The following is a 24,427-nucleotide window of genomic DNA, read 5'->3' as shown; positions in this document are numbered from 1 at the left end:
CTAAATGGGACAGGGCCTCTCCTGTCGAGGTCTGTGATCCTCTGCAATAACAAAGCACACAGACATATCTTTGACCACATGTAGGCTGCCTCGGCTTTTAGCCACATTGCACTCCTGGAAATGTCATTGAAAGGAGAACGGCAAGAAATGAATCAGTTTTTTTCTTCTCCCACCACGGTGTGGCCACCACTTACCTTCTTTTTCCATCCAATGTTCCTGAGTCAGTAAGGCACAATGTTGACAAGTTCACTTTGAAATCAATGAATCAGCAGGAAGACTGTTGAGTGAGTGCATCAATGAAGTGAAAAGTGAAATACAGGGGTTTGTCAGCTCCATCAGGCCAGAAAATGGATGAAATGTTAGAGAGGACAGGAGTGACGACTGCCTGCACATTTTTCTTTCTCTCATCATTAAGAGTTGAGCATAGGGGAAATATATATACCTATGGCTGATTCATGGTAGAAATCGACACAATATTGTAATTATCCTTCAATTAAAAATAAATGAAATTTTAAAAATCCTTTAGGTAAATAACCACACACACAAAAGGATGCTGGAAAATATGAAAGTAATTTGATTAAATTCCTTCTCCAAGAGTTACATAAAAAAGTGAATCTTTTCAACCCTTCTTTGGAAACAATGATTTTAATCAAAGCATCCTGAATAAATGTCTATAGGCCATCAGCCCCTGGATGATATTGAGGGCAAGGACATGAGAGAAGGTGGGAGTTAACTGGTTTATGGATAGGGAATTCTACATTGAAGATATAAGCACTAATTCAATACTACTGTGCAAGAGTTTTCAGTCATGTTCAACTCTTTGTGATCCCACTATAGCTCACCATGCTTCTCTGTTCATGGAATTTCCCAGGCAAGAATACTGGAGTAGTTTTCCATCTGCTACTCCAAGGGATCTTCCTGACCCAGGGATCGAACCTGCATCTCTTGCATCTCCTGTATTGGCAGGTGGATTCTCTACTACTGCATCACCCGGGAAGCCCTGCAAATGCTACTACAAGACTCAAATGACTCTACAGCACTTGTTATGTGCCAGTCAAGCACTGCTCCAAGGACTTTACATGAGGAAGCCTGAGGCCAAGGCCACAGACATCTTTTGCTATGAACTGAACGTTTGTATCCTCCTAAATTCATATGCTGAGATCCTAATGCTTAACATAATAGTATTAGGAGATGGGGCCTTTGGGAGGGTATTAGGTCATGAGGGTGGAGCCCTCATGAATAGGATTAGTGCCCTTCTAAGAGAAATTACAGAGTTTGCTTCCTCTCTCTGCTCTCTGCAAGAAGACAGCCATCTACAAATGAGGAAACAAGTCCTCACCAGAACCCACCCATACTGGCACCCAGGTAGTAGATTCCAGAACCACAAGAAATAAATATTTGTATTTAAGCCACCCAGTATATGATATTTTGTTGTAGCAGTCCAAATTGGCTAAGACATGTCCTGATACAGGAACTTTGAATGTGGGAGTTGGAATAATTTAGTAGCTTTGTCCCCATCTTCCCCTCAGCATGAAAATGCAATAGGCAGGGAATGAAGAGATGGGGATGATTTATTTTTACTTGTTTTCCTTCTTCTTCTAGCAACCTATGATTTTTCCAAGTACAGATTAAGAAAATAAATTTATATGAAGCCCACATTCAGTTAAGGTGGATTAAAAAGCAAAGAAAGGAGACATTTTTATTTCTTTTGCAAAGTTTGGTAACAAATTCTTTTGACCCTTACACTGTACCTCTGAATTTTCTCTGTTCTACACTTGCCTTCATTCCCTCTACCTTCACACCCTTCACACCTCCAACCAGTTTTTAAGCACAGCTAAAGTGAGGGGATAAACATATTGATAAACCTAAATCTGGGGCCCTCCTAGAAATGTTCATTAAGAATTACCTTCCCTTTTGTGTGTGTGTGTGTGTGTGTGTGTGTACTCCATTGTGTCTGACTCTTTGTGATCCCAGGGACTATCGCCTGCCAGTCTCCTGTTCAGGGAATTTTCCAGGCAAGAATACTGAAGTGGGTTGCCATTTCCTACTCCAGGAAATCTTCCTGAGCCAGGGATTGAATCTACACCTCCTGCATTGGCAGGTGGATTCTTTATCACTGTGCCACCTGAGAAGCCCCAACTGCTAAGTAAACCAGTCTAATCGGATGATATTTACTGGGACCGGACAATAGATCTACTTCAGAATGCATGACCAGTTCTCTCCTATTCTCCATTGATAGGCCAGTCTATTCATGCCCTTCTTTCTGAATCATGGTCTCAGCCCATCAGAAGCAGGCACCCCATAGGAACTGTAGCTTTGTCTTTGATCCTGGGACACCCAGTCATGTCCTGTCACAGGGGTAACTGAGGAGAGGGATGGGAGAGGGTACTAGAGAGAGGATAGGAATGGGTTAATCAATAACCTATCCTAAATTTTGACCAAGCATTCTCCAGGGGGGCTTGGTTCCTTTAAGCTGAGGAGATATGGGAAAGGTGAATATGCACTGGTTTTCCATTTAGCTTATCTTAGAAAATACTGGGACTTCCTTGATGGTCCAGTGGATAAGACTCCTTCCTCCCAAAGCAGGGGGCCAGATTCAACCCCTGGTTGGGTAACTAAGATCCCACATGCCACAACTAAGTCAGTATATCTCCACTACTGAGCCTGCGTGCCCTAGAATCCTCATGCAACAACTAGAGAAGCCCAAGAGCTGTAACTGAAGACTAAGCGCAACAATGAAGACTCAGTGCAGCCAAAATAAATAATTTTTTAAAAAAATAAAGAAGAAAAGTAAATACTGAGCAATAGGGAAAGCCCATTTCGGTGACCTAATGGGAGATCTTTCTGCCAGGAAGCCTAGCCCAACAGGTAGGAAACAGTGTTTAGGGGCTGGTAAGTAGGATGCAGGAGACCCTGGGTTCGATCCCTGGGTCAGGAAGATCCCCTGGAGAAGAAAATGGCAACCCATTTCAGTATTCTTGCCTGGAGAATCCCATGGACAGAGGAGCCTGGCGGGCTACAATCTATGGGGTCACAAAGATTTGGACACGACTAAGTGACTAACACACAAGTAGGATTTGGGGATTCTGTCTCCATCTGATCTACATATTTAGTAACATTTCTGAGTCAGAAAGTTAGGAAAGACTTCATGCATTTCATTTATATCTGTATTGGACTAGGTTTGTGAGTTGCCATGAAGAAACAGACAAACAAACACCCTTTCCTCCACCCCCATATTCTGCTACGTGCAGGATGAGGGCTGTGGGCCTTCATACTTCGCCGCTCCCCTTTCTTCTTGGCAGCTCAGGAGTTGAGCAGAGGCCCCAGGGCTGTGACACGGTGGAGAGAAAGACCGGGAGATCAGTGTGAGGCTTGCGTTTTATATGGTGCTCATCCTCTTGTCCATCAAGGCTCCTGCCTCACCTCCTCTCCCAAGACTCTGAGCTGTGAGATATAACCTGATCTCACAAGTGATAAGCATAGCACCCCCCCCCCCCCCACCCCCCACCCCCCCACCCCCCCGCTTCACTTAGGTGAGCCTCCCAGCTCATCACTGTATGGTAAACCTACAGACAGGGAGGGTTATCAAGTTTACCAGCTCTCATTCTTAGAATCTACCATTTGCCTTGCCCTTGGGGCACTTTCACAAAGGATGGCTACTGTCATCCTGTATTAATGAAGACTTATTTGGCAAAAGAGAAAGAAATGGACTTTATCTAGTTTGAGTAAAAAGAAAATTTTACTGGGAAGTTCTGAGTTTAAAAATAAAGCACCAGGAGGGTGAGAAGTAAGGAAGATCTCAACTTCAGGAGTTCCTGGACCTGCAATTTAGGACACTCCATGGCTCCCTCACTGTCTATTTCTCCTTACTCAAAACTCCATATTCCCTGGAGAGGCAATCTGATTAGCTAAGTTTCATTTAGGCATTCACCTCTGAAAAAATTAGCTCTGGTTCATGTTTCCAAGTAAAGACTTGGCCACGGGGTTTACCTCTAGGAATCAAGGTCAGTCCCCAGGAAAGTGATACTGTGCAGGGCCCCGTGGGGCTCCTGGGCAGAAGGCCTTGCTATGTCCTCCATTTATTTGATTATAGGAAACAGTCTTCATTCATCCTCCATGACTTTTCCTGAGTTCCAATGGGCAGATTCAAGCAGTTGTTCATTAGGGAAAAGAGGGGCTGTGAGACCAGGGAGAAGTAAACAAACAGCCAAGAGCAGACTTGGGACAAGATTCTGTTTACCCAGCAATGAATACACACAACAGTATCTCTGAGCTATTTTACAGATACTGAAAGCCCCTCCAGGTGGGACAGTTAATGGTATGCTGCCCACAAGCATGTAGACTCCAGATTAGTTGGATCTGAAGGTTGATGATGTTGACTCCCACTTGTCTCAACACTAACCCATCAGGAGAATGTCCATGAGCTGATCATGCCCTCTTTGAGTAATTACTATAATACTTCTATCTTCTCCAAACGGGGACACATATTTTTGAGGGCATTAGCCAGTTGCTACCCCCTTTGCCTGGCAAAGCAATAAAGCTATCCTTATCTGCTTCACCCAAAACTCTGTCCCCAGGGTTTGGTTCAGCAGTCACCGGTGCACTGAGAAGCTGAGCTTTTGGCATCAAAAGGACCAGGGATGTGAACTAGGGATTCACCCCAGTGTCATACCAGATGCAATCATACTGGCCTCACATGGTTCTCTGCCTCTCCTGATCCAGGAGCCGAGCACTCATCTCAGGTCCCTGCAGCACAGCTGGAGGATCCTTCACTGCCATTCCCCAAGGCTAGATTTCTTTTACACAAAAATATCAAGTAAAAGAGGAACATACGACTGGAAATCTACTTTATCTACAGGTTGGGATATCTTGCAGGGGATGCCTCCTTGACTTGCTCAAGGTTGAGACCATGTGGTTGAGCTTCAGAGGGATCCAATAAAAGGCTAACGATTCTCTCTTTTTTTTGACTAAGGACTGCCTTCAGGATGCCATTTCCCTGGCTCTTACTGGGTGAAATGTATGAGATTAGCCTCTCTTCTCAGGAGTGTCCCCCTTCCCTTCCTACAGGAGTGTGATCTGGCCTAATGGCCTCATAATATAGTCTATCAGAGCATTATGTGATAGGCTCCTCATTTATCCACAGGAAAGGCACATTTAGCAGCGGAAGACTTACTCTGTTACCCAAATGCTGGCCATCTGTGATTTCAGTCCTGGCCTGTCCCAGTGTGGCTTGCTGCCATGACTGGTGTGTAATGATCTGATTCAGAGTCAACATGTACTGATTACATGTGGGTGGTCTGCCAGGATCTATGGGCAGGGATTTGTACTTGAATTATCTAATTCATTATTTAGCACAAATCCCGTGTAATTCTTTTGGAAAACGAGTGCTGTGATCAAATACATTTGGTTAGCACTGCCTGGTATCTTCATTTTGCAGGCACTGAATGCTAAGCATCTCACTATAGATTCTAGAAGATGCAGAAAAAAAGAATTGTTTAACATTGTGTAACCAGTATTTCCCAAACTGAAAGGGTAGTAGAATTTTTTTTTTAACCTATTCCCATCCTGCAAGACCAGCTTTAAGTAGAATGTTCTTAAGGAAATGTGATTTAGTTTAATGCTCCCAGCATCCCCAGGATGAACCTGAAAATGGTACTACTATGCTCATTTTACAGATGAGAAGATAGAGGCTCATCTCAGAGAGACGGGGTAGCATGACCCAAGTCTACCCAGGCAGTAAGTGTCTCTGTAGAGCTTTGAACATAGTTCCTCTGAGTCCAAGTCCAGGCCTCTTCCTGCCAAGCCTTGATCACCAGCTCCGAGACTTACCAAATACTCCTGGAGCACTGTCTTACTGGATTCTGGCTGTCAGCCAGATCCAATGCCAGAGACCCGGGAGAGCCAATAGTGTGGTTACTGTATGAAGTCTTGCAGACTCATGACCCAGGAAGAGCCAATATTTCAGTTCAAGTCCAAAAAACAGGAAAAAACCAGTGTCCCAGTTTGAAGGCCTTCTTTTATTTGGGTGAGAGTCAGGTTTTTTGTTCAACCAATTGGATGAGGCCCACCCCCATTAGGGAGGGTGACTTGTTTTACTTAGTCTACCACTTTCTTTCTTTTAAATATTTATTTCTTTATTTGGCTGCATCGGGTCTTAGTTGCTGCGTGCAGGATCTTTCTTGCATCACGCAGGATTTTTCTCTGTGGTACACGGCCTCTCTAGTTGCGGCCCACAGACTCTGGAGAGTGAGGGCTCGGTAGTTGGGGTGTCCAGGCTTAATTGCTCCACAGCAGGTGGGATCCCAGTTCCCCAACCAGATATCGAATCTGTGCTCCCTGCATTGATTGCAAGGCAGATTCTTAACCACTGGACCACCAGGGAAGTCCCTCGTCTACTAATTTAAATATTAATCTCATCTAACCATCTCATTAAACACCATCACAGAGCCACCCAGAATGATGTTTGGCCAAATATCCAAGACCCCTTGGCCCAGTCAAATTGACACATAAAATTAAGCATCACAGGTTAACAGCAGTCTTCTGTGACTTCTGCCTTGCTTATTCTCTCTCTGTCTCTCCCTCTCTCTGGGTCTTCTTGCTTATCTCCTCTGATGAAGTCAGCTGCCATGTTGTGAGCTACCCTAAGGAGAGGTCTTCGTGACAAGGAACCGAGGTAGCCTTCAGCCAGCAACCAGCAAGAAGCTGGGACTTACAGTCCGACAGCCTTCAAGGAAATTTATCCTGTAAGTAACCACATGAGTGAGTCTGGGGGTGAATCCCACCCTGTCTTGCCAAGCCTGGATATGACTACAGCCCCTGGCTAACACATTGGCTGCAGTCTGTGAGGGATCTTGAAACAGAGAACCTAGGTAAGCCAGGATCTAGATTCCTGATCTTCAGAAACCATGAAATAATAAATGTTATATTAAGGCTCTTCATTTTGAAGTCATTTTTCTCTCAGTCACAGATAACGAACACATGTCTCATCTCTTGTCTATTTTCCCATAAATGGACCTTGAGAGTATCTGACCTTTTTGGTCCTTTCATCCACTGTCTTTCTCTAAGAGAGGATCCAGACTGACTTTCAAAATGCCTATCTCCAACCTTTTATGAGAAATGTTGCCCACGTAACTGAACGAATTCTCTCTGTGGCATTGACACAGTAAAGTTCATGGGAGGATACTTACAACAAGAAGGGGGCAAGCTCATCAGAAACAGAAATGTTTCTTTTCTGAATATTCAGTTTTAATACATCTCTCAACGTTTTCTTTTTTCTACCATTGTTCCCACCAACCGTACTCTAGGTTCCTGGTCTCCTACCTCATCCCATAGATAGATCAGTCTACAGGACACCACCAATCACCTACTCTGTGATTCTTTGTTGGGTATGAGGTGATAACTGACTTGTTTCACCAGTGGAATTGTCAATGAATATCAGGGATGATGGTGATGACAGACGGCAGGGGTGGGGGGGGGGGTGGGGGGGAGGGAAAAAGCCCATTTCAATTTTCTTGGACAATGTATTCCTTGAGGCTGATTACTTATAGGTATATTCAAGGGAGTATGGGCAGAAAGAGATAGGGAAAAGTTGTATGAAGAAAAAAAAGGTTAAAGTTAAATTCCCCATTGACATGGGTGAGTCATTCACAAAATGACTTGGAAAATGAAGAAATGTGATATTTCTTGTACCCTAGCATCACGGAGAAAACTTTCTTAAGGATCCTGTTAATGCCCAGGACATATTGATACTTGGGATAAACCGGGTTGTTTGTGGACAGGAATGCCTATATACTTGAGCTCTAAGGGCCTGTCCCTTAGTTCTGTAAGCCATCCCCTCCTCCTACCTGCTCAGCTCCCATACAAGCCAGGAGCAGACCCCTGTGTACTCTCTTAGCTTTAGGGTAAAAGAAGTAACTCACTTGACATGGCTCATGGAGCACGCATTGGGTTTTCTCCAAGGCAGTAGTTCTCATCTCTGGTTGTACATTAGAATCACAAGGGAAGATTTGGAAAAAAGTGACCATGCCTGGGCCTAGCCCCCAATCAATGAATCAGAATCTCTAGGGGTGGAGCCCAAAAGCATGGGAGTTTTTTTTTTTTTTTTTAAAGCTGTCTACATAGTTTTAATACTGAGCCAGTGAGAGCCACTGGTCTGGGTCCCAACAGACTATAGCATTGTAATTTGGAACTGAAGACTCTGCTGAGATCAAGTGTCACTAAGTTAAAAACAAGACTCAAAAAGAAAAAGTCTTGAAATTAACACAGTAAGCATGACAAGATGAGTGGACACAGGTGCCTGACCCTTCAGATGCAAGGCCAGCCAATGAGCACGGTGAGGGGCTGGGGGTGAGGGAGACTTTGTTTGACCAGGGGATTTGCTGGAAGCATGGAATCTTTCAGAATATGCTTACTGTTTGGGATAATGTCTGAAGGTTGAGGCTGATATGAATTATTTAGAACTTTAGGGAGACTCCTTACAATGGAATCAATTTTCCTTATCCTTTCTCTGTATAGTCAGACTGAAATGGTCAAACCTCCAGAGTAAAACTGACTTTACAAACAGCAGCCAGAAGAAAGTTTTGACATTCGCTACTGTGTTGCTGATAAACCTAAAATTGATTGAGATGCCACTAGGGAGGTCTCCAGAAAACCTAAACCTTGTTGTTATGAAGTGTTATAATAATTTCCTTTATATGTCATATTCATGAAACGTGTGATACACATTTAATGAGAACTCAGATCAGCGGGTGTAAGGTAGGTGATTTTCAAAATGCTGCAAAATAGAGATTCAGAGGTTATATTGCAAGAAGTTCATGTTTTCTTTTTTCCTGGGAGATTCTGGCCCTTTGACACAAAAGTGTTGGGCTCAAGAGACTTTCTGCCTTGGTGTGATGGGAGTGACCACATGTCCTGGTCTGCTCCAAATGATTCCAGCTTACGTGTGCTGTCTTAGCCTGATTGTTCACAGACCACCTTTCCACTTCTAAAAGTGCCCTGGTTTACATATTAGTCACAGGGTTTTCATGTCACAATGCATTGCACCTCTGGTCTAGGAAGAGAAGGCCTACATCCTAGTAGTCTTGTTTCCACTAATTAGCTTTTTGCTCCTAGCAGATGATTTTTCTCTTAGGGACTAATTTCCTCGCAAGTCAAGGAAAGGGGGATCTAAACCAGGGATTGGCCTCTGGGTCCATGCACTATGTTAGATGCAGATTTTTGTATGACTTTTGTCATATGTCTGCATATATATCATTGCATGTACATTTTTCCAGGGAGAGTTTCCGATAGCAGTCATCATATTTCCAAAGCAGGTTTCATGATCCCCAAATGGTAAAGCACCACACTGGATAAAATGTGCAGTCCTGTTCATCTCCAGCATCTTGTGCTTCTGTGATTAAGATGTTTTAAAATAGAACTTGGGGGTCAGCTAAAATATTGCTTGAGAATATTTTAACAGTGAGAACTGTACCATAATTGATTTTCCTTGTACCAAACAAATAAATGGAATTTTATTTTTAGAGGCAAGCAGCCCACATACTGAAATGATAAAAGGACTGTTCTATGAGACAGAAGGGAACCCTGCAGTTGGGAGCATAGGGCCTGTTCCTTTGGGAAGTTCACAGGAAGGGAAAGAGAAACACCTCGTGGGAAGGCAGGAGTCCCTGTGAAGTGAGGAAGACTTGCAAGATGACAAGGGAGCTGTTTGGACCTTCCTGTCTAAGACAGAGAAAAGAGGATGGGAGATAAGTAATTAAGGGAGTAATTATATGATGGACTCAAAGAAAAGACGGTGAGCCTGGATTCCACCATCTTTTCCGCTTTATCATGAAACTGCTGTGTGATCCTGGGACGATCTGGCTCCTTCTTGGCAAAACCAGACTGGAACTGCGTGATCTTGGGATGCCATACCTTGTCTCCCTGCACCTGCTCATTCCAGGCTCTTTCCCCCTTTCAGTGACCCTGAGAAAATCTTTCTGTGCCTATTTTCTAAACATCAATGCACTTGCCAAAGACTTTGCTATTCTTTTTCATTTTATTTATTTATTTTCCTGTAAATTACACCTCATTGAGAACATTTACCATTTCACTCCCATTTATTGTGGAGAACTAATCTGCTTTGAGATGATGGCCAAAGTTTCCCCAGTGTTTTCTTGTGAGGAACATCTTATTAAGAAAGATCTCTTCAGTTCAGTTCAGTTCAGTCACTCAGTTGTGTCCAACTCTTTGTGACCCCATGAACCGCAGCACGCCAGGCCTCTCTGTCCATCACCAACTCCTGGAGTCCAACAAAACTCACGTCCATTGGGTCGATGATGCCATCCAACCGTCTCATCCTCTGTCGTCCCCTTCTCCTCCTGCCCTCAATCTTTCCCAGCATCGGGGTCTTTTCCAATAAGTCAGTTCTTCGCATCAGGTGGCCAAAGTATTGGAGTTTCAGCTTCAACATCAGTTCTTCCAATGAACACCCAGGACTGATCTCCTTTAGGATGGACTGGTTGGATCTCCTTGCAGTCCAAGGGACTCTCAAGAGTCTTCTCCAACACCAGAGTTCAAAAGCATCAATTCTTCAGTACTCAGCTTTATTTATAGTCCATCTCTCACATCTATACATGACTATTGGAAAAACCATAGCCTTGACTAGACGGACCTTTGTTGGCAAAGTAATGTCTCTGCTTTTTAAAATGCTGTATAGGTTGGTCATAACTTTCCTCCCAAGGAGTAAGCATCTTTTAATTTCATGGCTGCAGTCACCATCTGCAGTGATTTTGGAGCCCAGAAAAATAAAGTCAGCCACTGTTTCCCCATCTATCTGCCATGAAGTGATGGGATCGGATGCCATGATCTTAGTTTTCTGAATGTTGAGCTTTAAGCCAACTTTTTCACTCTCCTCTTTTACTTTCATCAAGAGGTTCTTTAGTTCTTCTTCACTTTGTGCCATAAGGGTGGTGTCATCTGCATATCTGAGGTTATTGATATTTCTCCCGGCAATCTTGATTCCAGCTTGTGCTTCCTCCAGCCTAAGATCTCTTAGAGGCTGCTTTTCTGGCACTGAACCAATTATGGAACTGGGTACCAAAAGATCAAAAAATGACTTAGGCTGAAGCTCCAATACTTTGGCCACCTAATGCAAAGAGCCAACTCATTGAAAAAGACCCTAATGCTGGGAAAGATTGAGGGCAGAAGGAGAAGGGGCCAACAGAGGATGAGATGGTTATATTCTGTCACTGGCTCAATGGACATGAATTTAAGCAAACTTTGGGATATGGTGAAGGACAGAGAAGCCTAGTGTGCTGCAGTCTATGAGGCTGCAAGGAGTTGGACATGACTTAGTGACTGAACAACAACAAAATTTCTCAGCAAAATCTTACTAGAGCCTCGGAAGCCCCAGAGGCTTGACCCTGATGGTAATGGGAAACATTTGGTACCAATCTATTTCCTTAGACTCTCATGAAGTCACTTATGGTGATAATGAGGAATTAGCTATTTACTTTGTATGTACTGCTCTGCAATCCTCAGTAAGAACTTCAGATATAATATTTATACTCTGGGATAACTCAAATCACAAAAGTAATAACTTTTTGTCAGGCAGCATTATACAGTAGACTAAATCAATGGTCTCTGGAGTTTGAGGATTTTGTGGGGGAATAGGGAGTGGGCTTCTTTGATAGCTCGGTTAGTAAAGAATCCAACTGCAATGCAGGAGACCCCAGTTAGATTCCTGGCTCAGGAAGATCCACTGGCGAAGGGATAGGCTACCCACTTCAGTATTCTTGGGCTTCCTTTTTAGCTCAGCTGGTAAAGAATCCACCTGCAATGCGGGAGACCTGAGTTTGATCCCTGGGTTGGGAAGAGCCTCTGGAGAGGGGAAAGGCTACCCACTCCAGCATTCTGGCCTGGAGAATTCCATGGACTGTAGACTCCATGGGGTCACAAAGAGTTGGACATGACTGAGAAACTTTCACTTTCAGGGAAGGAGTAATATGATCCAGTGGGTTATAGGAAAAATGTTAAACTTCTATTAGGAATGTTTGATATTTTACTCTGGGGTGTGCTATCAAAAAATTTTAGGGTACCCCTGGGTTAAGCCATTGTCTATTCTATGCCAGATAATTTTTGTTTAGGGAGCTCTCTATATATATAGAATGTGCTATGTTGTAGTGAGTGATAAGATTTCAACTTCATAGAACCTTGGATTCTGGACAATACACAGTGGAGCTTTCCTAACATGACAGAGAAAGGCATGGTTGTGTCTGATATCATTTGGTAACAGACTGGTGCTATCAAGAAAGGTGAAAACACAACATGGATGACTGATAGTGGACTGGATACATGGTCTTTTGAAAGTGACTTTTGGGGTGAGAGTCTCATAGTCCAGACATCCACAGACTCTGGCAGGTTCACCACAATCAGAACCTACTGCCCTCACCTCCAAAGGAACTTGCATGCTTCCTCTTTTGTTTCTTTTATCGATTGGCAAGCAAAACAAAATCTCAGGTTCATCATAATCTCTAGTATCACTAAGTAATTCATTCAAAAGAATAGTGAGGAAATAACTGGACAAACCCCTATAGAGAATATTGACTTCCATGAAAGTTTTACATACAAGTATACACAATAACTATGTATATATCAATTACATAATTATATAGGCTCAGACAGTAAATACTATACAGGGGACCTGGGTTTGATCCCTGGGTCAGGAAGATCCCCTAGAGAAGGGAATGGCAATCCACTCCAGTATTCTTGCAAAAAAAGTCCATGACCAGAGGAGCCTGGAGGGCAGCAGTCCATGGGGTGGGGTCGAAAAGAGCCAGATATGACTGAGCAGCTAACACTTTTAAAAATGTATTTATACACAACAACTATATATATCAATTACATACTTATATAGAGTAATATAATTTAGGATTAACCCCTAATTCTTGGTTGAGGCCAGTGGCTCTCTGTCTTCACTCTTCATTAAGATCATGTTGGAGATTTCAAAAAATATCAATACTTGGGACCTATTCCTCAAAGACTCCATTTTAATTGTCTGGAATGGAACCTGGTGTCAGCGTTTCTCAAAACTCCCTTTGATGATTCTGAGGTGCATGTGGGGCTGAGGACCACTAGTTGAGGCTTTAAAAACTCAGTCTCCATGTCCTGCTGGTCTGAAGATCAGTGGAAAATGCCTTATGGCCGATTCATTTCTGTGGGAAACACTAAATATTGAATATTCCAGCTCTTCTCCTCTCTGAATCTCAGGAGAAACCATATTTTTCTCAACCAGTTGAATATCCCAGGCCCTTGGGAACTGACAAAAGTAGGAGCTGGCGCTGAGCTGACTTAAAAACTACATTTGAGAAAGCAAGAAACTTGGCATTCGAAAGAAGACATATTAGTCATCCTATCAAGAAATGATGTTCTGTCATCCTGACCCCCTGGAGAGAAACTTTCTGACTTAAAATCCCTCCTCTCTTTCTTGCATCCTTGAGCGTGGGCATTACTGTCTTCCTTGTTCTCACAGGGCAACTCAGCAAAGCAAAATAGTGATGAATTGTGTAATGTTGGGGGAAATCTAGAAAGGAAAAAAAGAATTGGCTACCTCAATTTATCTGCCATTTTTCAAAGTAAACACTTGTCTGCATTTTTCTTTTACACTTTTGGTTGCTTTAGAGATGGTGGGGTAGACATATTTGAGATAGTTTAGTCATTCTTCTCAAATTGGAGTCTGCAGACAGACTTCATCCATCATTTGGTGTTCTTCCTTCATGGAATAAACATATTCCTGTTGAATCCCTGATGATTTATGGAGTCACAGGAAATTTGGAGAACAGAAATAATTTCTACATGAAACAATAGCATTAACTTTCAGGGGGATTTCTCCATGGGGCTTATATTTAGGAACTTTTGAATGTAAAATGGAGGGAAGTTAAAAGTATAATAATTGGTGTAAAAAACAAGTGGACAAAAAAGAAATCTGATTACTCTTGAACTCTCTCTAGCTGTTATCATCCATGTATCCACAGGGACAGTCAGGACAAGGGAACTTGTGCTGGGTCATTTAGTAAAGAAGGGAATGGCAACCCACTCCACTATTCTTGCCTGGAGAACTCCATGAGCAGAGGAGCCTAGCTAGCTACACAGTCCTTGGTGTCGCAAAGAGTCGAACATGACTGAGGGGCGAATACTTTCACTTCTACATTTAATAAAGGGAATTTAATATGGGGGACTAGCTTAAAAATGTGATGTTGAAAGAGATGAAAAAGATCAGTTGGGGGTAAAGAGGTGACACAGGGTTAGTGACAGCAGCAAGCTACTACCAGGATAGATCTGAAATAAGGAATGGCAGCATTTCTCAAAGTCCCTGCAATGATTCTGAAGTGCATGTGGGGTTGAGAACTCACTGGTTCAGACCTTTAAAAGCTAATTCTCCCATATCCTGCTGGTCTGAAGATGGATGGACAAGGTATGTTCTGTGGTCTGTTCATTTCTATGGGAAACATTAAACGATGACTATTCCGGTTCTCTTTCTCTCTGAGAGGGAGGGGAGGTAGCATTATCAGGGGCAGGAAACCAGGGCTGCTGGATGTGAACAGTAACTGTGGTGGAAACTGGTAGCAGGAGGTGGGACAATGGAGGGAAGAACTTTTTTGTTTGACCAGAATCAGAAAAGAGGAGGAACAAATAGCTTGACCTCTTCCTTCCTTCCTTTTGTCTCCCTATATGCCTCCAGCATCTTCCATTGACTGAAATTAACAGGACTAGCAGGAAGCCAATTCTTTCTACCTGCAATGCAATTTTAGTGCAACAATACAAATTGTCACATTAAACTTGTTAATTTGAACTTTCTTGGTTTGGTATTTTATCTCTATTTGTAAATCTGTTTTGGTGTTATGGTTGATTTAGCATAATGAGTTTATATCTAATTTTTCATTTGTGTATGTGTGTGTGTATATATATATTAATATATAACATCTTAATGAAAGTCTTTTATCAAAATTAGGGCATTGTGAGAATATTTTTCCTCCAAAAAAAGGACACATATTACTTAAATTAGACAGTAATGGTATTAAAATTGTGATAACAGGAATCACCCAGGATTTAATTGGGGGAACTGGGAGAGAGGATGCAAGGGTTTCTTAAGCTCTGAATCACAGGGAGTAGGGAGCTCTCAATCTTGCTTAGAACAGCTCTTTTAAAAACACACTTGAAAAAGGGAGGACTGTTTACCAAAACTCCAACTCCTAGGCAGATTTTGCTTTTATATCAGAAGTATTTAATAAAATATTTTTAAGAGGGGTCAGTATAATTGTGGTCAACCACATGATCCGCCCCAAGGATTGACTCTGTACATGGGTGATTTTAGCAATATGTTCTCTTTTCAAATGATGGGCTTTGCAGCCTTTTCTACTCATCAGCAGGAATTATTTTTGACAGACTTGAAGGTGACCTCAGAGTCCAGGCTGGGAGCAGCTGGCCTTGAGCTCCTGGTGATGATGAGACACGGAGATTGGAAACAACGAGGTGCCCCAGACTGGGTCATGCCTTGTGTTCATTGAGGGAAGCATTTTTTTTCTAGGTTCTGTACATACCACATGGAAAACAAAGCCAAAACCAAACCAAAACCAATTTCTCTATTGATTGAAGTACAAACATTTGTGTGAAACAGAATAAGTAGCTTTATTTTTAAGTTAAAAATAAATATGAAATATTTCAAATGTATGGAAAATAGTATAACAGGTATTCATGAATCTAACGTCCAGTTTTAAAAACTGCTAATGCTTTGTTATGCTTGTTTCAGATCTCTTACTTATAAAAAAAACTCAAAATACTAAAGATACAATAAAGCAAAGATACAATACAAAAAATAAAATACAATATTAAAGCTCCAATATTCATCATTAACCATTTCTTTGCATTTTAATTTTCCATTAAAGTTGTTCTCTGACTCATATTTGAAAATTTCAAATTTACCAAATGTTTGTGACTTTTTTAGCTTTCTTTTGATGGCATTGCAGTCAGAGAATGTAGTCCACATGGTACCAATTCTTTGATATTTCTTGAGATTTGCTTTGTTGCCTAGTCTAATTTTTAATTCTGCACTATTTGTTCTTGAAAATAATGTTTATAATCTAAGTGTTGGGATAAGGTTCTATATATTTCCATTTGCTCAATCATATCCATTGTTTTGTTCAAATCATCTCTATACTCATGAATTTTTTTTTTTTATCTTTCAATCTGGATAAAGAGATCAAAATCTTTCTGAGAGAGAGAGGCATTAAAATATTTTCGCATGGCCCTGTATTCATCAACTTCTCTTGGTATTTTAATTTTTGTTTTCTATTTTTGGAGCTAGGTTGTTGGACAAAACATGCACAAGGTTATGACATTTCCCTAGAGATTTATATTTTTTATTGTTAAGTAAAGTAAACTAAAGTCGCTCAGTCGTGTCCGACTCTTTGCAACCACACAGACTATAGCCTACCAGGCTCCTCTGTCCATTGGATTTCCCAGGCAAGAGTACTGCAGTGGGTTGCCATTTGCTTCTCTAGGGGATCTTCCCGAACCAGGGGTTGAACCCAGGTCTCCAGCATTGCAGACAGGCGCTTTACCATCTGAGCCACCAGGGAAGCCCATTATTAAGTAAGGCCTTCTTTTTATTTTCTTTTTCTTATTATTATTTGTTGCTATTATTTTATTATATTTATTATCATCTTTGTTATTAGGTAATCAGCTTCCTTGGTGGCTCAGACAGTAAAGAATCCACCTGCAGCGTGGAAGATCTGGGTTCGATCCTTGGGTTGGGAAGATTCCCCTGGAGGAGGGCATGTCCAGTATTCTTGCCTGGAGAATCCCCATGGGCAGAGGAGCCTGATGGTCTGTCCATGGGGTTGCAAAGTGTTGGACACGACTGGTTGACTAAGTACAGCACCGCACAATGGCCTTCTCTAGTTCTCAAAATACTGTTGTCTGTGTACTGTATGTATCAATAGATTAGTTCTCTCTTGTTTAGAATTTGCCTGGCGTGTATTGTTCCAATCCTTTATTTTCTGCCTTTCATGTCCTTATGAATCTTCTGAAAGCAGCATTCACCTTGATTGTTATTTTGACTATTAAATCCAATCATAAGAGCTCTACCTCTTAATAGATAGTTAACTTTATCACATTTTTAATGATTATTAACATAATGTATTTTATAATCTCTTCATTTTTTCTGAAAATTATTTCTAATCTACAGATATGACTCAATACATTTGATTTAAAAATGGGTTCTATGTTTTTATTTCCTTTCCTCTCTTTCTTTTGATTGGATTTATCCAATTTTCTTTATTTCTACTTTTCTCTTACACTAATTTAGGAGTTTTACATTCTTCTGCATTTCACTTCTATTCTTTTTTTCTGTTTTAGTAGTTATCAGTATATTTTTCACACACATACTTGAATTACATAGTCTAAAACTAACCCTTCTGACCAATAAAAAGATCCTAGTAACTTTTGACTGTAACTAGTCATATTGTTCACATCTGATGTTTTAAATCTACCTTATTTTTAAACTCTCCAAATGAAAATTTTAAAATTTTTTTACATTCAGTGTTTATTTAAATTTACACACTTTTTTTTTTTTTACCAACTTTGCTTAACAGTTCTTCTTATTCCCATTCACTCCTTGATTTAATTTTCACTTATTATACAGTATTTCCCATTCTTTGTTGGTCTTGATATTTAATTTTGGTTTCTTTCTTGAATGACAGTTTAACTTGGCAAAGTATTCTAGGTTGAAACCAATTTTCTCCTACCTATTTGAAGATATGATTTCATTTTCTTCTGGCCTCTGTTGTTGCTGGTAAGAAGTCTGCTGTCAGTCCTATTTCTTTTCTTTCCTTTTTTTTTAAAGTAGATATTCATTTCCCCCCTTGATTTTAAGATTTTCTCTTTTTGTGCTCAATTCATCCAGACGGAGACTAACAATATTTATCCCCTTCTGGGGACAAATCTTGTGTATCTTCTGTGTGAGTTTTTGTGTTATTTTTCGATTCCAAATATTACCTCTGAATCTTTATCTATGAACCTTTCTAAAAATTTTATTAAATAGATTTTGGACTTTCCAGTCTAACTTCCATCTTATTTTCTGGCTTTTTAACTTTTGCTTTTTAACAATGTCTCTGCGCAAAGTAAGCCAGAAAGATAAAGACCATTACAGTATACTAACACATATATATGGAATTTAGAAAGATGGTAACAATAACCCTATATGCAAAACAGAAAAAGAGACACAGATGTATAGAAGAGACTTGTGGACTCTGGGAGAAGGCGAGGGTGGGATGTTTCAAGAGAACAGCATCGAAACATGTATATTATTTAGGGTGAAACAGATCACCAGCCCAGGTTGGGTGCATGAGACAAGTGCTCGGGCCTGGTGCACTGGGAAGACCCAGAGGGATCGGGTGGAGAGGGAGGTGGGAGGGGGGACCGGGATGGGGAATACATGTAAATCCATGGCTGATTCATGTCAGTGTATGACAAAAACCACTGCAATGATGTAAAGTAATTAGCCTCCAACTAATAAAAATGAATGGAAAAATAAATAAATAAATAAAAATGTCTCTGCATGCTACATTCTAAGTGATGTGTCCTCAGATTTTTTCCCCCAGTTGTCTAATTATCCATTCATCAGGGTCCAGTCTGTTGTTCAACCAATCCACTGAATTTTTAGATTTTTATCTTTTGTTTCCGTGTTTCTATTCGATTTTTTAAATTGTGCATGTTCTTTAGTCATAATATCTTGTTCTTTCATCATGGATTTTAGTCCTTCCTATTTTATTTCATTCCTTTAGCTGTTTAAATTGCAAAGAGCATAAAGTTATTTAGAAGTAATATTTGCTTTCTTGTGGAACTTTTCTGAGGGACCTTTGGACCCTCAATCATGTTAGATCATATATATTTATTTCATATATTACATAGTTTACAAATTATAGCCTTATCTTTGCAGTTTCCCAGGTGGCTCTGTGATATAGAATCTCCTGCCAATGAAGGAAATGTGGGTTTGATCCCTGGGTCAGGAAGATCCCCTAGGGAAAGAAATGGCAATGCACTCCAGTAATTTTGCCTGGGAAATCCCATGGACAGAGGAGCCTGGTGGGCTATAGTCCATGAGGTCACAGTCGGGCACGACTGAGTGACTCAACAACAACAGCAAACCTTATCTTTAGCAGCTTTATTTTCCTTCTGTGGGAAAATAAACTCTGTGGGAGTTCCTTATGGTATTCCCAGTGGATTTACTGCTAGAGAAGTTTTGCATTTGTTTCTTCAAGGAACTCTGCAACTGGCCCAGAAGCAATGCCTATATCAGTCTCAAACTGGGGAATCCCATATCCCAAGGAAAGTGTAGAGTCAGACTCCATACCTAGGTGTGGCATGGGCTTGGGGCTTCAGGGGTGCAGGAGTTTGTCCTTTGCTGACCCAGATCCCAGGGCAGAGGCAAGCCTCACTGCTGCTTGCCTGGGTTGAGACATGTACTTTTTCTGGTTCCTTTACACTGAGACTGTAGGACTTCAGGACTCCAGCTTCATGAAAAGGTCTCAGCTGCAGCTGCCCTCCTTGTTCAGCCCCAGGGCCTCATATCCTGTCCTTGTGTGGAGGTAGCAGGACTCATCTCTCAGTCTGATGTCAGTTCCTCGGCACCTCCCTTCCCAGGGCCACTGCACTATTGTTTTGGACTTTCTCAGCCTTTCTGACCCCTCTTCATTTCTGTGCTCTTGGAAGTCCTCTTTATTTCTTATGAGCTCAGCAGGGCCTTCAAAGAAATTGTCATCTTTAAAAGCTTTTTATCTAGCATTTCTACGTACTTATGGTTGAAGTCTTTCTACTTCACCTCAGTTGCCCATGTTGACAGGACTAATTTATTTTCTACAGAAAAACACAACATATCATATGTACTATAGGTTCCTAGTGAAAAACTTTATTCATATAGAAGGTTGAGATATATTTACACAGTGCTTGAAACTACTAGTAACTTAAGTGAAAAAGTAAAGAACCTGTCTGCCAATGCAGGAGACACAAGAGATACAAGTTCAATTCCTGGGTGGGGAAGATCCCCTGGAGTAGGAAATGGCAACCCACTTCAGTATTCTTGTCTGGAAAATCTCATGGACAGGGGAGCCTGGTGGGCTACAGTCCATAGGGTTACAGAGTCAAACACAACTGAAGCGACTTAGCATAGCACAGCATATTGCAATGTTTGGCACCAAAGACCAAAAGCCTTTTTTTTTAATTAATGCTTTCTCTTTTAAAACTTTTAAAAACTTACTTTAAAAGCATTCTGCATTCTTTGGTTATATTTAAACTATCTGATTAGTATAATGGGGTATCACCTTAATATAAGAAAAAAACAGTTGAAATAAATTTGTTTGTTCATGTTTTGTGAAAGGAAAGAAAGTGAAAGTCACTCAGACATGTCCAACTCTTTGTGACCCCATGGACTATACAGTCCATGGAATTCTCCAGGCCAGAATACTGCAATGGGTAGCCTTTCCCTTCTCCAGGGGATCTTTTCAACACAGGGATCAAACCCAGGTCTCCTGCATTGCAGGCTGATTCTTTACCAGCTGAGCCACTCATGTTTTGCAGCCAGATACTATTCATGCAATGTGTAGAGAGGTAAGTAAGTTGCTTCGTGCATAAAATGCATCACATAAGAACCAACAATTGTGTTTTTAGAAGATTCCTCAGTGAAACAGATTCTAAAAGTTGCAAGTGATGTCTTCAGAAAAAGAAGGTCACAGAAGAGTGAGGGACAAAGACAAAACTCAGTGGAAGCTCTGTATTAAATTGGTACAGTGAGTCAGGACAAATCACAGAGTATCCTTGGGGATTAGCGTGGATAGTTCTTGTCTTCAGGCCACCAACATCCATTTTAACTGCATCAATTTCCATTGTGGAAACCAATCTCTCTGAGTCTGTGAACCTCTTTGGACCTGCAATTTAAGGTACCTGGCTTCCTCTGGGCAATTGTCGTGAGTTGGTCTAATCACGTCTTTTATTTTGAAACTTTGAAGCTTGAGGTAAGTGAATAAGGTCAGAAAAATAATCAGCAGTGGCATTTTTCATCAGTGCCTGCTATCTGGATTCTAGGACATGCCCTCTGTTTTTTTGAGCTCTGTTCCCAACTTTCTCTTTTATCCAGTGAGTTGCACGTTGATCTTGTGAGAATTTCATTTTCAGCTTAAGCTAGCCAGAATCACTCTCTGTTGCTGGCCACCAAACAACCTCTGGGATGCTTTACTCTATACATAAAATATATTTCAGTATGAAATTAAACTCAGTATGATAAATTAAACTCCATTTAAAAACTCATAATTTAAGTGAAACAATGGTGAAATGCTGGGAAAGATTGAAGGTGGGAGGAGAAGGAGATGACAGAGGATGAGATGGGTGGATGGTGTCACCAACTCAGTGGGCATGAGTATGAGTAAACTCTGGGAGTTGGTGATGGACAGGGAGGCCTGGCGTGCTGCAGTCCATGGGGTTGCAGAGAGTCAGACACAACTGAGTGACTGAACTGAACTAAATGGTGAAATGAATGTAAAACAATTGCCTCTTTATATATTACTTTTGGAAATCAGTTATTTTTGCATTTTGAGTTTTCTTCAAGTAAGTTCACCTGCACTGTCCTTTTAACAAATGTAGTTGATTGTATCTTGGCAGGCATAAGTTGAATTTGAATCTAAATCTGTAAAGTAAGTTATGGTGCATGGATGAGGATCCACTGTATTTATAAAGCAGAGATGCTCTTATTATTAAGCTTATTCAAACAATGCTCAATGGATGCTGTGTACAGGGCGGCCAAGAATCTCTTGTGGTCACATATTTGCAGAATAGAAGAGTGGATTTTGTTCAAGTTCCTCTTTTTTGAGTTTTTATAATTAAGAAAGGGTTCTCAGTGTTTTATCGTTTTGAAATTGCCATGTGTAATAGGAACTAGTGAATCACTTTGTCATTATGAAAACCAAAGTAAAATTAGAATGTTGTTTTGCAAAAGCATATTGGCAGTTGTTCTGTTCAGAGTTGTGTAAGTTGTCCTATGTGTGGCTGTTCCATGAACTTTTAAATATACATACACCCAGATTTCAGACCCCTGTGGCTTGGATCAGAATGTTCTTCCTGTCTGAAGTGCCCCCTTCACTGTTTCTTTGCCTATTGAAGTCCTACTCATCTTCCAGGGCCAACCCAAACATTACCTTCCTTGGAACCTTTCTTAGTTTTGCCCAGCAGAGTTAGTCACTCTGTCGTTTGGACTTGGTAATCCTTTTTCATTCAGTTGGAGAACCTACCTCTTCAACTAATAGACTGTGGGCAACATGAGAATTGGGGAGGCACTGACCCAAAGCATTCTGAGGATTAACTGCTCAATATCTGTAACCAGATTAGTTTAACTCCTTAGGAACAGAGTCTTCTGCTTTTTCTTTTATACAAATAATCAATAATCCCTTCAATGTATTTTTCAGAATATTGAATATATGGTGCACTGTCAAGGGACCACCATCATATGCAGAAGAACTTTAAAAGTGCACATTGTGGAAACTAACCTCGCCCTTTCACTTTGCTCTTTCTTTGTTTAATTCATTTAAATGGTACCCAGTGCTTCACACATTGCGTACTCTAATTTAGGGGAGATCTAGCAGTCTTCTTCAGGGTCTGTTGTAACTTGGAATTAACTATGCCCATGTTCATCCTTTGGTGATGGAACTTGAATAGCGGCCTTCATAGGTCACTATGGTTCACATGGGATAGTTTAGGAGCTCCACGTGGCCTGAATGTATTTCAGCACACTGGCCATTCCCTGATTTGGACCTTTTGTTTCATGCACATGCTGTCTTTCCATGACCACAGTGCTCTTTCTATTTCTGCTTTCCGTGAAAACATTCTACCCCTCATTCTTTGCCTGGCTGATTCCTATTCATCCTTTAAGATTCTACTGCAACTCTATTATTGGTTTTCAAACAAAATTTTCTGAGTGCCTATTGTTTGCCAATGATACAAGACAGAGAAGAATGTAAAATTCTAGTAAGGCACACATAGCTGCTGCTAAGTCACTTCAGTCGTGTCTGACTGTGCAACCCCATAGACGGCAGCCCACCAGGCTCCTTCATCTCTGGGATTCTCCAGGCAAGAGTACTGGAGTGGGCTGCCATTTCCTTCTCCAAGGCACACATAGAAATAAGTACAAATAAGTGAAAAATAACTGTGACAACTACTTTGAAAGAGGGCTTCCCTGGTGGCTCAGATGGTAAAGAATCTGCATGCAATGCAGGAGACCCAGGTTCAGTCCCTGGGTTGGAAAGATCTCCTGGAGGAAGATATGGCAATCGCTCCAGTATTCTTGCCTAGAGAATTCCATGAACAGAGCCTAGTGGGCTACAGTCCATGAGGTCACAAACAGTCGGACACGACTGAGCAACTACACTTTGAAAGAAATGTAGTTTATGCTGCTGCTGCTGCTAAGTCGCTTCCGTCGTGTCCAGCTCCGTGCGACCCCATAGATGGCAGCCCACCAGGCTCCCCCGTCCCTGGGATTCTCCAGGCAAGAACACTGGAGTGGATTGCCATTTCCTTCTCCAGTGCATGAAAGTGAAAAGTGAAAGTGAAGTCGCTCAGTCGTGTCCGACCCTGTGCGACCCCATGGACTGCAGCCTACCAGGCTCCTCCATTCACAGGATTCTCCAGGCAAGAGTACTGGAGTGGGGTACCGTTGCCTTCTCCTAATGTAGAGTATACTAGAAGGTAATTAGGATCAGGGCTGCTTTATGTTGGAGTATGAGGAGGCCTTTCAGAGGAGGTGATATTTGAGTTTAGTCCCCAAGGGAAGCCTTCAGTGACTCCTCCCAAATAGATTCAACCCGCCTTCTTAGTGTTGCTGTTACATCTTATGCATATCTTTAGCACTTATCACATTATTAAGCTATGTTTATGTATTGCCATGGTGCACTGGAAAATGTTTAACAGAAAGCCCAGATTTATAGTATTTGCCAGTTTCCATAATATAAGGGCTCTCATCGTGGCTGATTTCAAGCTACTAAAGTTGACATCACTGAAGTTGGATTAGGAAGCCACTCAAAGAATTAGCTAGAGAAGGCAATGCACCCCACTCCAGTACTCTTGCCTGGAAAATCCCATGGATGGAGGAACCTGGTGAGCTGCAGTCCATGGGGTCGCTACGAGTCAGACACGACTGAGCGACTTCACTTTCACTTTTCACTTTCATGCATCGGAGAAGGAAATGGCAACCCACTCCAGTGTTCTTGCCTGGAGAATCCCAGGGACGGGGGAGCCTGGTGGGCTGCCATCTATGGGGTTGCACAGAGTTGGACACGACTGAAGTGACTTAGCAGCAGCAGCAAAGAATTAGCTCTTGGGAGCCATATGAGCTGGTCTGAGCTGGCTCTAG

The sequence above is a fragment of the Odocoileus virginianus genome, chromosome 30 (assembly GCF_023699985.2).
Source record: "Odocoileus virginianus isolate 20LAN1187 ecotype Illinois chromosome 30, Ovbor_1.2, whole genome shotgun sequence".
Lineage (NCBI taxonomy): Eukaryota > Metazoa > Chordata > Mammalia > Artiodactyla > Cervidae > Odocoileus > Odocoileus virginianus.
The sequence above is the reverse complement of the archived record's forward strand: the minus strand, read 5'-3'. Positions refer to the sequence as shown.